Genomic DNA, 14,955 nt, shown 5'->3' with positions numbered 1-14,955 from the left:
CCTTGGAGGGAATGTAAATATTTTAAGTGTTGTTACAATATTTATATGAGCAGAAACGAAGAGCCAAGGGCAGCACTTTGTCCTAATGGATGCTGGTACAGTCTTGGAGGTCTAACCGATTAAGATTCAAATCCTACTTACGAGCTGTAAAATCTTGCATGAGTTCTCTTGGAGTCTCAGTTTCCTTGGTTATGCAATGGGGATAGTGGTACCTTCTTCACAGAGCTGTTGACTCATGTAATTAGAAGAGCTAATGCATTTTAAGCATTTGCAAAGTTGCTTAATGCATAGATGTTCAGAAAAGGTGGAAATTAATAACAGTAATAGTTCTGAAGGAAATAATGCTATGTATTTTAACTAAGGTGAATGACTAGAAAACAGCTAACAGCTTCCTCAAGCTGCTTTAACGTTAATTAGGGAGTTTCTGCACTGGTCTTTAAAAACGAGTATTTCCAGAGGGTTCAGTATTAAGATATATTTTTGTTTTCCTTTAAAAGAAAAGGTAGATGGAAACCTGTAAGGAATCATCATAGCTTTAAGGCAATGGGCAGAATTATTCTCTTCAGGTCTTATTTTCAAAATAATGGATTTTACTTGTCTTAGGAAATGTTTTCCTGCCTTTCATCACAATCGTAATCAGCACACGACCTGCTTTCCGCAGCAACAGAAACAGCTGGATCACCCATTTTGATGAGGGATTACTCTTCAGTATTTATAGTAACACCCATTTCACCAAGTGGAGTCCAAAAGAAGGAAAAAACAAACAAGTGACTTTTCTTATAACAGGTAACTGTTTTCTTTTGTAGTAAATTTCCTTGCCTATTGCTCTCACCCGCTACAGATTCTGAAGCCTGTTTCACCACTCAGGGGACATTTGAAAGCAGCCAAACCAATGTAGCCAATAGAAATTTCATACTAAAAATATAAAGCTTTGCTTTAAATATCCTGTAGAAGCATTAAGCAAAATATTGGGGGATAAAAACCGAATACGTAAACATGCCAAAGACCTTGAGATCTGAACAGAGACTACGTTCGAAGTCAGACGTGAATAAATGGGTCTTTTCTCAGGGATATTAATGAAATGGTTAATTCTGTTGTCATGGCAACAAAGAACAGCTGTGATAAAAAAGCTAAAGGTCTATACATAATGCCCAATACAAGGTCTCTCTAGTTCTAAAGCTGATTTTCTTAGCTACAATAGAAGTGAGGTGTTTTCAATATCATCCTAAGCTTTCACATCAAATCCTTCTAGTTAATCCAATAAATAGACCAGTAGCATAAAAAGGAATATATGTTTGCACATTATAAACATTATAAAAGAAGTTTACCTATGCTCAATCTTAAGAGGGGATCTGAAAAGTAAACATAGGCTCCTGCAAAAAATAAAAACCCATACTGAGTAGAAATTAAAAAAAAATAAAATATGTTCAAATGGGATATCAGAGTAATTATCAAACACATTATTACCCAGCCAGTCAGTAGGAATGTATCATATTCGAGATAACAGCATCACCGTGCACAACAACAGCAGTGCAACAGCAAAAAGAATTCAATTTTTAAAAACTCACCAGAACATCATGATGTAAGTGAAGGAGTTTGTTTTTCAGGCCCATCAATGTTGCCTGTGGGAAAGGGATTTCATTAAAATTTGCGGAACGTATCACACTGGCGACTCCACCTCAGATTATAGATAGATTTCAGGGTCTGAGAAAGACCCAGATAATATTTGCTCTTTCTTCACAAACCTCTTCTCTCCATATTCTGGTTGTCCTAGATTTCTTGGTGTCCTCACCGGGCCTAATCCTGGGTCTCCATGAGAATTATCCCCCTCCACAGCCATTGGTGGTCTTACCTCAGGCCTGCACAGCTTCTCCCTGGCTCTACTGTAACCATCAAGTGGGTCTCACTTTTCTCTCCACCCAGATGTCAAAGTGATCTTTCTAAAATACAAATCATATTGTGTCCCTTTGTCTGAAAATCTTTCCGATTTTCTCCCATTACTTTTGGGGAAATCCAAACTTCTTTTAAAAATTTTGTTTGTCTTTATTTTTAAAATAAAAACTACATGTACTTGAGATGTACGCCATGATGTTTTGATACGCTTGTACATAGTAAAATGATTACTAACATACCCATCTCCACACATAGTTACTATTTTATTTTTGTAATGAGAGCACCTGAAATCGACCCTTGGCAAATGTCCCCTATTATTAACTACAGTCATGCTGTACATTAAATCTCTAGACTTACTCATCCCACAGAGCTATAACTCTGTATCTTTTGACCAACATCTCTCCATCTCTCCCGGCTCCCTGCCCCTGGTAAGGACCTTTTTATTCTCTGCTTCTGCGTAGTCAACTTTTTTTTAGATTCCACGTGTAAGTAAGATCGTGTGCATTTTTCTCTTCTCTGGCTTATTTGGCTTAGTGTAATGTCCCCCAGCTTCATCCATGTTGTTGCAAATGGCAGGATCTCCTTAGAAGGCACTTCGTGATCTGAATCTTAGGAACTGCACCCTCATCACCTTTGATGCCCTGCATCTTATGCTCTCTGATCAAAAGGACCTTTTGAAGCTCTCTGAATGGGCAATGTGTTCTTGTCTGTGGTCATTTTATGACTGTTTCTTCTTTTGATTTGAACGCCTCTTTTTGCTTCACCATCTAACGCTTCTCCATTTGTAACTTAAAGCTTAACTCATATTTTCAAAGGTGAACAACATAGTGTTACATACAATGGTTTAAAAAATGGTTAAAATTTAATTGCTCAACGGTAAAATAATTTAGTTAAATAAATTATGCCCTAGCCACAATATGGAATGTTTTGAAGCCATTACACACTATGTCAAAGATATCCATGTAGTGAGTGATACAGAAAATAGTTGTTGCTTTTTTGTAAGGTTTTGTTTATTTATTTGAGAGAGGGAGCAGAGTGAGAGAGAGAGAGAAAGCACATGAGCAGGGGGTGGGGGTAGCAAGGGGAAGGGAGCTGAGGGAAAAGGCGGACCAGGCCCCTTGCTCAGCAGGGCTCGATCTCAGGACCCTGGGATCATAACCTGAGCTGAAGAGAGACGATAAACAGACTGAGCCACCCAGGTGCCCCAATTGTTGCTGTCTTTTTAGGTGAAGAAGAATATGTTCAACGTGATTCCATTTTTTAAAAATTAACTTTATTGAAATGCAACTTATATAATATAAAATGGACACAATTTAATGATGAGTTTTTAAATATATACTACCATGTAACGATCATCACAATCAAGATATAGAACATTCTATCACCTCAATTTCCCTTGTTCCCTCTTCTAGTCGATGGTACCAACAGTTCTGGTTTCAGGCAACCACTGGATTGCCTTAGTCACTGAGGATTGGCTTTTGTTTCCTAGAGTGAAACCACATATATATGAGTGAAACCATATGGCACGTACCTCTTACGTCTGACTTTTCTTCAACACAATGATTTTGAGACTCCCCTATGTTGTATAGGTTGTTATTTGTATTGCTGAGTTGGACTCTACTATGATATTCAGTTATTCAGTGATTTACCTATTCACATGTTGATGAACATTTGGGTTCTTTCCAGTTTTTGCCTATTCTGAGTAGAGCTGCTGTGAACATTCGAGTGCAAGTCTTTGCATGGACATGTGTCTTCATTTCTTTTGGATAAACATCTAGGAGTAGAATTGCTCAGTGTATCCCTAAGTATACATTTAAGGAAACTGCCAAATTGTTTTCCAAAGTTATAGGACAATTTTACATTTTCATCAGCAACGTATGAAAATTCTGGCTGCTTATAGTCTTACTGAATTGAATATCACCTTTCTTTTAAATCTGAGCCATTCTAGTGGATGTGTAGTGATATCTCATGGTGGTTTTAATTTGTATTTACTTATTCATTAATGACATTCAGCCTCTTTTCATGTGCTTATTGGCCATATGTATATCTTTTTGGTGAGTGTCCATCCAAATCTTCTGCTTGTTTTTTTAATCTGTCTTTTTCTTGAGTTGTAAGAATTTTAAATTTTTTCCTGGAAACAGGTTCTCTCTTTTATGTGACTATTATACATAAAATGGTGTATGTATATTACATAATAATACATAATGTCTCCTATAACAGTTACATAATATTTTCTCTCTGGCTGTGGCTTGACTTTTCATTTTCTTAATGGTTTCTTTGAAAGAGTAGAAGTCTTTATGTGATTACATTTGGTAAAAATAAAACTTATTAACACATCTATCAAACACAAAAAAGAACCTGGAAAAACATACACCAAAATGTTCACAGTGAGTTCCTGTGATTGATGGAATTTTTTATTTTTCTTCTTTTTTTCTTCTAACTTTTCCATAATAAATAGGAGTTACTTTTGTAACTCAAAAAATTATATATATATATATATATATAAAATTTATCCCAGTTATCATGTTTACCCTTAGACATCTTCATAGACACTTTTCTAGCTCCTGAGAAAGGTGAGGTGACTCTTCTGGTTAAACTCCTATTGTGTCTTTCATCTTTGCATTACTGGAAACTGGCTCAGTGTCTGGCATAGTCAGTGCACAATAAAATTTGACTGAATTCATTCAGCAAAGGTTTATTGAGCGCCTACCACATGTCAGGGAGGAACTGTGGCTGGCACTGGGAATCGAAATTGTGTATGAAATACAAATCTTGCAAATATGTAGCTTATAGTTGAATAAATGAAGAAAGGAATACCGCATATGGATAAATCCTCTATATTGACTGTAACTAGCATGATTCTCTGTGCTTATTGGGTACTTGAAATAAGTGTCCTGATGGAGTGATCATAATTGAAACTTTGTTTCAGATATATCGTCTATTTATTTGACAGCTTTTTGTTCGTTTTACTTCTCTAATAGGTACCAGTACAGGGGCACCTGGTGGCTCAGTTGGTTAAGTGTCTGACTCTTGATTTCAGCTCAGGTCATGATCCCAGGGTCATGAGATGGATCTCATGTCAGGTTCCACGCTGAGTGGAGAGTCTGCTGGAGAACCTCTCCCCATCTCCTTCTGTCCCCTGCACCCAACCCTCTCTTAAATAAATAAATATTTTAAAAAAATAGGTACCAGTGCAGACAATTCAAATAAATTAGGATTTGATAAAATACTGAGAAAAGCTGATAGCACAGAGTTTTGTTTAGAGTAGCCAGACAAACTGAGTTTTACTCTGTTTTACTGCAGAGTTTTACTCTGCAGAGCTAATGACTCCTAAAAGGAGAGCTATAAGAAGGGATCAAAATAAAACTCTTTTACTATTTATTTTTTTCCAAAGAGAGTTCATCTTTAAACAAAAAATGGAGCCCCAGACATCTGCCTCAAACTGTGTCCTTTTATTCTTTATTAGAAGTGGTAAGATCAGATCTTAAGTCAGTTAATATTGTCTTAATTATTAACAAGACTGTGATCATTCTTTACAAAGATGTTGTCTATGTATTCCTCAGTCATTAGAATTAGGGCACCAGTGTCATTATCTGTATAATCAAATTGGATGATTTCATCCTCAGGCCCTCTAATCTGCATGGTACTACTAACTCATTTCCTGTGAAACATTAACTCCCAGATATTAGATATATCATCATTGGTTACTGTGTTTGAACCTTTTTCTAACAAGGGCAAATAGAAATGGTGATTGCAAGAAGTCTCAAGAACATATGAATAAAGAAAGTGCTCTTTGAGTAAATGATAAATTCTAGTGACCTAAGCATTTATACGTACATAGAAAGACAATTGGAGTGTGTGTGTTTGTGTGTTGGGGGTGTCCAGGAAAATTGAACATTGACTACTGTTTTAGTAGTGGGTTTCTTTTTTCTTTTTAAGATTTTTTATTTATTTCTTTGAAAAAGGGAGAGCTCATTGACAGAGAGGGGGCAGAGGGAAAGAGAGAAGCAGACTCTGCATTGAAAAGAGAGCCCAATGCAGGGCTCGATCCCAGGACCCCAGGATCATGACCTGAGCCAAAGGCAGATGCTTAACCGACTGAGCCACCCAGACACATTTTTTTTTTCTTAAGATAATATCTGGGTTTTTGAGTCTTGAGCATTTATGACTGGTGATTAAAGTACTTTAAAAATAAAAAATGTTTGTTTATTTTTATTTGAGAGAGAGAAAAGGAGGAAAGGGGCAGAGGGAGAGAGAAACTCAAGCAGAGTATGGAGCCAGGTGCTGGGTTTAATACTAAGACCGTGAGATGGAAACAAAGAGTTGGACACTTAACTGACTGTGCCACCCAGAAACCCCTAAAGCACTTAGCACTTTGTTTTAATTTTACAGTAGCATTCCACAGAATGAGAATCTTTACAAACATTAGTTTCACTCTAAATTTTACTTCCAACTTCTTCTTTGAAGGTAAATCACTACCTGTGGGTGGAAATATATACCTTAGTTCATTTGGTAATGGTTTAGAGACAGAAAAAAAAACTTTTTTTGAGTGCAGATTATAGAGAAAATGTACATATTGTGATCATTAGCTTTTCCAGACAGGAACACACTTCTGAGGAGCACAAGGCAATTGTCTAGTTATTGGTTGAATTCTGAAATACTTGTTAAATTAAATTGGGATCATCCTTTACTTTGGCCAGTGCATTATCCTATTATGTTTACCAAACCTTCCTGGCTGGCTCGTGATCATTCCTTCAATCCTTTTATAGGATGACTGATTATAGAGTTTCTTAAAGCAACAAGACTTACTTTTCAAGTTTTCTCATTTCTACTAGCAGTTGATAGGAATTACAATAGAAAGTTTTGGAAACAACAGTGGACTTCATCGGGTTTAGATTTTATTTGAGAAAACTCTGAAAGGGAGAAGAACATTTTTCATAGAAAACTCTGGAAGAAATCAATTATCCACTTGGGGGGAAAGGTGGCTTCTACTTCTTTGCCATAATAGTCTCTAAAATTCTAATGATTGGAGAAAAGGTTCTTATAGGGAAGAAGGAATTATGTACAATCTATTAACAATTAAAAACCAATAAACTGAGACCCATAATCTAACCCTGTTGTAACATTCTTTTATCTCATCAATAAAAGTCAGGAATTTTTCAAGTTTGTTAATTTTTTACAAGATTTTATTTCTTTGTTTGAAAGAAAGAGAGAGCACATGAGCTGAAGGGGAGGGGCAGAGGGAGAGGGAGAAGCAGGCTCCCCACTCTCTGAGATCATGACCTGAGCCAACTGCAGACATTTAACCAACAGAGCCACCCAGGTACCCCTGTAAGTTTGTAAATTAACCTATTATTGCATCAGTAACCTTATCTATAAAATGAAGATAATCAAAGTATCTATGTCATTGACTTATTCTGAAGTTAAATCAAATAATTTAAATAAACCATTAGAGTAGTGGATGACACAGTAAGGGTTTAATAAATATTAATAATTGTTATTGTTGTTGTTGATACCTCCTCTATGGCCTCTGTAATATTTAGCAATAAGGACTATAAAATGAAAAATGCTGAGCATTCATCTTGGGGGTGAGCAGGAAGTGACATTGCCCTTCTGGAGAGAAGCATCTTCCAACATGAGAAATCTTTGTGTTACATGTGATGAATGGAAGGAAGCGATCTCAGCCTTTCAGGCCTGCAGCCAGCAGGGAAAGAATGCCAAGGGAGACTGCCTGAGTCTCAGCCAAGGTCCTGGGGCATGACAGTGTTTCCCGTTGTGCTGAGATAACACTAAAAATGAGTCAAGAGTTGGTGGTAATCAATTCATAGCTTTATTTGGCAATACAGGCCCATGATCTTTTCTCCACAATTCTGCAATCTAGCAAGCTCCAAAAACCAAGAAGAGTTTGTGGGGGTGGTGTGCTTTTTTCTTTGTTTTATGTTTTGTTTTAATAACATCATTTGCCAGTGAAACTAACCTGACCTGATTCGTTTTGGGGTGAAACCTGAACTGATAATGATATGAGTCTATTGCAACATCTTCATCACCCTTAGAGTGAGTACAGTGGTTCAGACATTAATGACTTTGTATATGGAATGTTACTCTGATTTTTGGGAATGTACATGATGTGCATATGCATCTTTTCCTAAAATGTGAAAATAAAACCCTGTAATCTGAAATATGTGTGGGCCCAAGGCTTGCAGACAAGGCATTAAGAACTATATGTATCTTTTCATAGATTCACTCTGGTCTAGCAAAATGGGTTGACCCAGTGTAATCCATCATTGCTGCTTGAGCCTCCACCTCTGAATGCCTTCTCCTTAGGAGGCCGTTCCTCATCTCCACATGGTCCCTGTAAGCTCTCAGAGAGAAGGGAGGCCACTGGGATCAAGGTTACAGCCATGGCAGATTGTGGTAGATTCTTGTCTTAGAGAAAGCAGCCCTTCACCCCTTTTTTGAAACCAGGAGTCAAAATTTAGAGATGAATTGGACAGTCAGAATTCAATCTGAGGGGAGACCTCCTCAGTGACACTAGATCATGGCCTTGAGGGCCTGACACGTCTGGTTCCAGTAAGGCCTCTGTATGTTGGAAACTTGTGTTATTACCAACCTTTCACTTTCAGGTTGGTGTTGAGAGCTCCCGCGCTCACGTGCCAGTCCTACAGTACCATCCTTCCGTCAAGTAGCTGGAACTTGGGACAATTCTGGGGCGATGCCTTCTCCTTTCTCTCCACTCATCTGGAAAAGAAGATATTACCTTTAGGATGAAAGATCAATACATGATAATGAATCGCAGCAGATATACAAGGTCATGCTAAAGAGATCTCAGGCCTCCAGGCCTAGGCAAGACACAGATGCCAGTACTGATATGTTTTAGAGAAGAAATATGTAAATTGGAAGAGTGCTGGAGTAGTAAGGACATCATAGAGACAATCTCATGGGCAGAAATCAGTGAAGCACCGCGGAAGGAAGAGACTTTGACCGGGGGAGGTGACTGACCAGTCCAGGTACTTTGGACTATTAGAAAGGGACGTTAGCTGACATTCCAGCTGTCTAACCAGCTTTCCTTTCTTTATTCCCTATGCTGCCCTTGCCTAGAGAGAAAAAAACATATGCCAACCCCAAGGCTGGAGAGTCCAGGCCCCCAAATTTGCTCCAGTTCTTGCTGCGCATTTCGTTTTATGTAACTGCTCTTGCGGAGTGAGGTAATAGGAGTTTGCCCCAAGACGTGGAGCTAGTTGCGTCATGTGCACTAACAAGTCCTCCAGACAGAGCCGCAGAGGCACTATCCTGGGAGGACCTCCGGCGGGCAGGTGGGCGGCAGGCTCTCCTGAGACTCCCGCCTCGGCGTGCCCGGAGCAGCCAGGTGATCAGATGAGCTGGCACAGGGAGCTTCTCTGGCTGTCAGATGGGAAATGTGCATCTGCCCCTCGAGGTTTTCTTCTTGAAGCAAAACATCTATTTTAGTATTCTTTATTCTTTTATAAGGTTAGGCTACATCAGGTTGACAACAATTAGTCAAATAAAAATATTAACCTAGTGTCTACTGTTTCATCCCTGCAATGTCAGACCTGAGGGGCATGCAAAAGAAGTAAAAGCATGTTCCTGTCCCCGGGAGACAAAACTCGCCAACTTTAAACAGGAAGGAAACATTTCTGCAACTAAATCAGGGCAAGGAAATGCAGCTGGTTTGATTGACAGTGGGCAGAAGTAGGGACTGGCTTGGAGAAAGGAAAGGGAGAGGCCTGAGCTGACCGGGTGAGAGGTTCTAAAACCCTGTAAGCAGAGAAGAAAGCTGATGTCTGCAGGACCTGGATCGGAGAGCCTCACCTGAAGGGACAGGTGCTTCTCATCCTAGCTCAGGGCCCAGCAAACTTTTCCCGTCAAGTGCCGGGTAGTTAAGTATTTTAGGCTTTACTGGCCATACTGTCTGTGACAACTTGACTGTGACAACTTGACTGTGAAACTGTTGCAGCTCCACTAAGCAACTCTGTTACCCATGAAAGCAGCCCTAGGCAATTTGGTTAGTGAATGGGTATTGGCTTTGTTCTGGTAAAACTTCATTTACAAAAACACACTATCTCAGTGTGGCAGGGCCCCTGAAGTACGCCAAGCCTGCTCTAGAACTGAGGGTTTTTGGGTTGGTGGATTTCATTTTATTTATTTATTTATTTTTAAGATTTTATTTATCTATTCATGAGAGACATAGAGAGAGAGGCAGAGACATAGACAGAGGGAGAAGCAGGCTCCCTATGGGGAGCCTGATGCAGGAATTGATTGCAGGATTCTGGGATCACAACCTGAGCCAAGGGCAGACACTCAACCACTGAGCCACCCAGATAGGTTGGTGGATTTCAAAGGAATTTAGAAATCAGGACTGTAATGTGAAATATTTGTATGTTAAGCTGTTGACTTGAAAAAGGTTAATGCAAACCATTTCTTATGACCCCATTGTGACCGTTTGCATACTCTCAGTTAGATTTGATATAGGCTTTAATGATATGTAGGATTTAATAACTGAAGAGGAGAAAGGAGGGCTCTCTAATAAGAATAGCATGAAGGGGTGCCTGAATGGCACAGTTGGCTAGGTGTCCTACTCTTGGTTTCAGCTTAGGTCTGATCTCAGGGTTGTGAGATTGAGCCCTGCATTTGGCTCTGTGCTCAGCTCAGAGTCTGCCTGGGTTTTTCTGTCTCTCTCCTCTCCCTCTGCCTCTCCTCCTTGCTGTAAATAAATAAATCTTTAAAAACAAAAACAAAACAAAGAATAGCATGAAAAGGATGATCAATGGACATAAGGTGCTTGTGGCAGGTGGTTTAGGAGTCCAGACGCTGGATCCAGATGGGTGGGATCAGAACCCCGCTCTGCCATCTACTAGCTGTGAGACCTTGGACAAATGACCTCACCTCTCAGGCCTGGGTGTCACCACATCTGAATTCTAAGGATTAAAGGAGTTACTGTTCACAAAAGCATTTAATTCCTGGCACAGAGAAATTACCAAATAGCTATTGGGCTAATAATAATAAAGAAGACCTATTAGGAGGACAGGTAAATAACAAGATAGATGCTTAGGCCAGCTTACCATTAGGAATAAGTGTCAATTATATCATTCATTGTGCATTTCCCATCGATACATGTGCTTTGTCATTTGTAGCACAGATGAATGAATTCCATACTGGCAGACGACTATCATTTTGTCCAGAGTCAAACTCTACTCCTGACTGTCACTCATCCTGCAATTGTGTCTCTTGGTCTTATGGGGCACCAGATAGACTAGGAACAGACTTAAAATAAATACCAAATCGGGAGAAAAAAAAGAGAAAGAACATCTAAGGAAGTCAATTACATGCTAATTGCTTCATAAGTTATCACAATTCTTACCACAATCTTGTGAAGTAAATATTAGAGCCTCCCTTAATCCTTTGAGTCCAGGAGCTCGCTGCTGCTCAGTGGCAGAAACTCAGACTGAATCTGACATCGGTCGGTGCCCATGCTCTTTCTTCTTCTGTAGCTGGGGTTTTCAAAATGTGTCCCTTGGAACTCTAGGGTTTGGAAAAGTGGCCGTAAATTTCTTGTGAGCAGAGATCTTGGTCTGTCTTTGTGTTAAAATCACCAAGCCTAGAACACACACTGGGTGGTAGTTAAACGAATGCGTAAATACATGAGGGACAGAGGAAGGAAGGAAGGAAGGAAGGAAGGAAGGAAGGAAGGAAGGAAGGAAGGAAGAAGGAAGGAAGGAAGGAAGGAAGGAAGGAAGGAAGGAAGGAAGGAAAGGAGGAAGAGGAGGGGAGGAAGAGAGGTGGAAGGGCAGACACATAGGACCTCCATTCTTGGTCTTTCAACCACAGCAATTCCACTTTCATCTATTTTATCCTTTAAGATCACAGAGAGAAGCTCACATGAGGAAAAAAAAATGTTTAGAAGCCACTGCTTTGCATGTCACTGCATCCCAACCAATGCACATTTTTGACAGCAGTCATTATCTTGCAAGTTACATTTGCAGCAAAATTCAACAAATGATTAAGTACCATTGCTATGTTATTGTGCGACGGTGTCCCCTCTGGGTCTGAGCTGAGATTAGAATCATCTGGCAAGTAGAGACCCTGGAGACGGGGCTTCAGAAACCCAGAATTCCCAATAGCTTCACAACACTTCTAGGGCTGGTGCAGTCCTGTTCACACGTCCTCTTCCTAAAGGTGGACCCTACCATGTGATATGCATGCTCCTGGGCAGAGGCGCAAGCTCTCTGGAGGAAGAGGAGGTTTGTTTTTTCCCCACTGACCCAGACATTTGCACTGAAGTGTCCATAGGCAGTGTGTCAGAGACCACTTACAGTTAAGGTCAGAGAGGGGGTTCAAGAGAAAGATTTGGTTGGGTAGGGGGCTTTCCATTCATACTTTTGCCCCCAGGTGTCATAAATATTAGGACCACTTCACTGAACCCCTTTAATAGAAGGTAATACAATGAGTGGGTGTGGCTTTTATTCTTTTCACCCAAAAGTAGAACTGATGTAGTACTAAGAGGATTGAGAGGTTTGGTGGCTCTGAGAACTGGCACAGTGTGGACAAGATGCAGTGTAAACTCAGATAAGGTGAATCCGGGTCTCAAGGGATGGCACACTGGTGTCTCCAGGCCCGGTGTTGGCACATGGGGAGGTGGGGGAGCACATAGCCCCTTGGAGACTCTAATCCTTTCATTGTTGTTTGAAGTTGGGGGCAGTCTGTGCTCTCAGAAAAGGCCTGATGTGGGTAGGCTTGCAGATGAGGTTAATTAAGCATTGCCATTTATTTCATGATATTAATGTGACCTCTTTGGTCCACACAGGCTAGTGAGGCCTGGGGATGTTCAAATTAGGTTAAAATTGATCCCAGCACAGTTTGATTAGCACAGCACCCATAGTTCAGCATGTCTACCCATCAGAGCAGACGACGCTAAAATTCAGCCCTTCTTGCAATAGTTCTCTTTAAGTATCCTTTATGATTCTTTGGACGACGTTTTCTAAGAATCTATTCTATTAGGGAGCCCCAAATCTCTAATTTCCTTCTAACGAGGTCTGTTAATTTGATGACAGCATTAGCCAATATAAACACCTCCCTCCTTTGGTCTGTAGGGTGCTTCCTAATGAGATGGATGCAGGGGGATAGAGCTGCCAGATGCATTAAAGAAGCTAGTATCCTGGAGTAAGAGAGAACTTATTAATGATGTTAGTCCCCAAGGAAGAGACACACAGAAATTCTTCAGATGGGAAGAAATGGCGATGATGAAATCAAAGCAACCCAGATGGCCTATAAACAGGCTAATTATGTAGAAGACCCAGAAGCAAACTCTGAAGTTTCTTCCCCAGCTGCTCATGGGGTCTGCCAAGTAGCCAGGTGCTGGCAGGGCCGGCGCATCTTCCACAGGTTGTCAGCAAAGTGATGCTTACACAGGAAGCAAATGATAGCCCCTTAGGACAGTTCTTTATGTAACAAAAGAATATTTTATATTTTACATATTTAGGGGTAAAATTCTATGTTTATAAGCCTCTGTGCTATTCAATGACTACAAATTATTATACACAATGTTTCTGTTACTGGAAAGGCATAGTTCTAAAACATAGCGGATAGGTACCTGGGTACATTCAAGAACACAGTGTTAGATTAAGGAAAGAAAATAAATTCTAGCACATTACTAGCTGATTATACTTGAGAGAAATCATGACAAAGTGTTGACGAATAATGTCATTTCATGTCAAAGTTTTCTTTATTATCTTGGAAATATCAAATCCAGGGGCTCCTGCCTTGGTGGCTCAGTCACTTAAATGCCTGCCTTCAGCTCAGATCATGATCCTGGGGTCCTGGGAGGAAGCCCACACCTGCTTCTCCCTCTCTCTCTGCTGCTCATGCTCTCTCTTGCTCTCTCTCTTTCAAATAAAATTCTCACTCTCACTCTCTCTTTTAAATAAATAATAAAATCTTAAAAAAAAAAAAGAAGGAAAGAAGGAAGGAAGGAAGAAAGAAAGAAAAAAGGAAAGAAAGATCAAGTCTAAAGCTTAGCTCATTGGCTGAGTCTGAAGAGGTTATGATTTAAAAGCCCCATTTGGGGCACCTGGGTGGCTCAGTTGGTTAAGGGTCTGTCTTGGGCTCAGGTCATGGTCCCAGGGTCCTGGGATTGAGCCCCGCATCGGGGTCCTTGCTCCACTGGGAGCCTGCTTCTCCCTCTCCCTCTGCTGATTTCCTTGCTTGTCTCTCTCTCTCTCAAATAAATAAATAATTTAAAAGTCCCATTCATTCAATCTCTGGTCTTTTACTCCTGGGGCAGACATCTGAGGGCAGGTAGTGCAGCCCCTTTCAGCTAAGGGAGTTTGGTGATTTTGGCCATGTCTGCAGAGAAGCCAGGTGCCCAGAATCACAATAGAGAACAAGACCGAAGAAGGCGGGGAAAGGCATGTGGTGACTTTCTGTTACAAACTAATGGCCTGATTTAACCAGCCCAGGATGGCGTCACTAAGGACAACAGGAGCTGTACTTTAAGAGGAATCTGCTTTAGTTTCTGAGCTCTTTTTATCTATCATACTTAAGATTTTATTTTTTTTTTAAACTGAGGAATCTCCACCTTTTTCTGTGCTTTTATTCTTGGTGATTACTAATTGCTGGGAAATGCATCTGCTTGGAAAGGCTAATGCCCTCCAGAAATTCAGGCATTATGCTCTTTTAACTATATCTGATAGGAAGAGGGACCTGCTGCCTGTTGTAACTTTATGTTCAACATCACGGTTCAATCTAGAAGACATTCCTCACGAACTCTTGCACTTTTCTAGGCTCATACGTTGTTATGTTGCCCCATGATATCCTGGTGTACCTCAGTCTGCATCATCAGACTGAGTTCCCCACAGGAGGAACCGGGTAGTGTGCCATTTAATTCAAAATTTTATTATGGGGAAAAATATGATCTTTTCCACAAACAGCTCTGGGACAAAAGGACATCCACATGAAACAGAATGAAGTTGGACTCTTACTTTACACTATCTAAAAAAAAAAAAAACAACTCAAATGGATAAAAAAAAACTAAATGTAAGAGCCAAA

Source organism: Vulpes lagopus, chromosome 3 (genome assembly GCF_018345385.1).
Source record: "Vulpes lagopus strain Blue_001 chromosome 3, ASM1834538v1, whole genome shotgun sequence".
In the NCBI taxonomy this organism is placed as follows: Eukaryota; Metazoa; Chordata; class Mammalia; order Carnivora; family Canidae; genus Vulpes; species Vulpes lagopus.
This window is presented reverse-complemented; position numbering follows the sequence as displayed.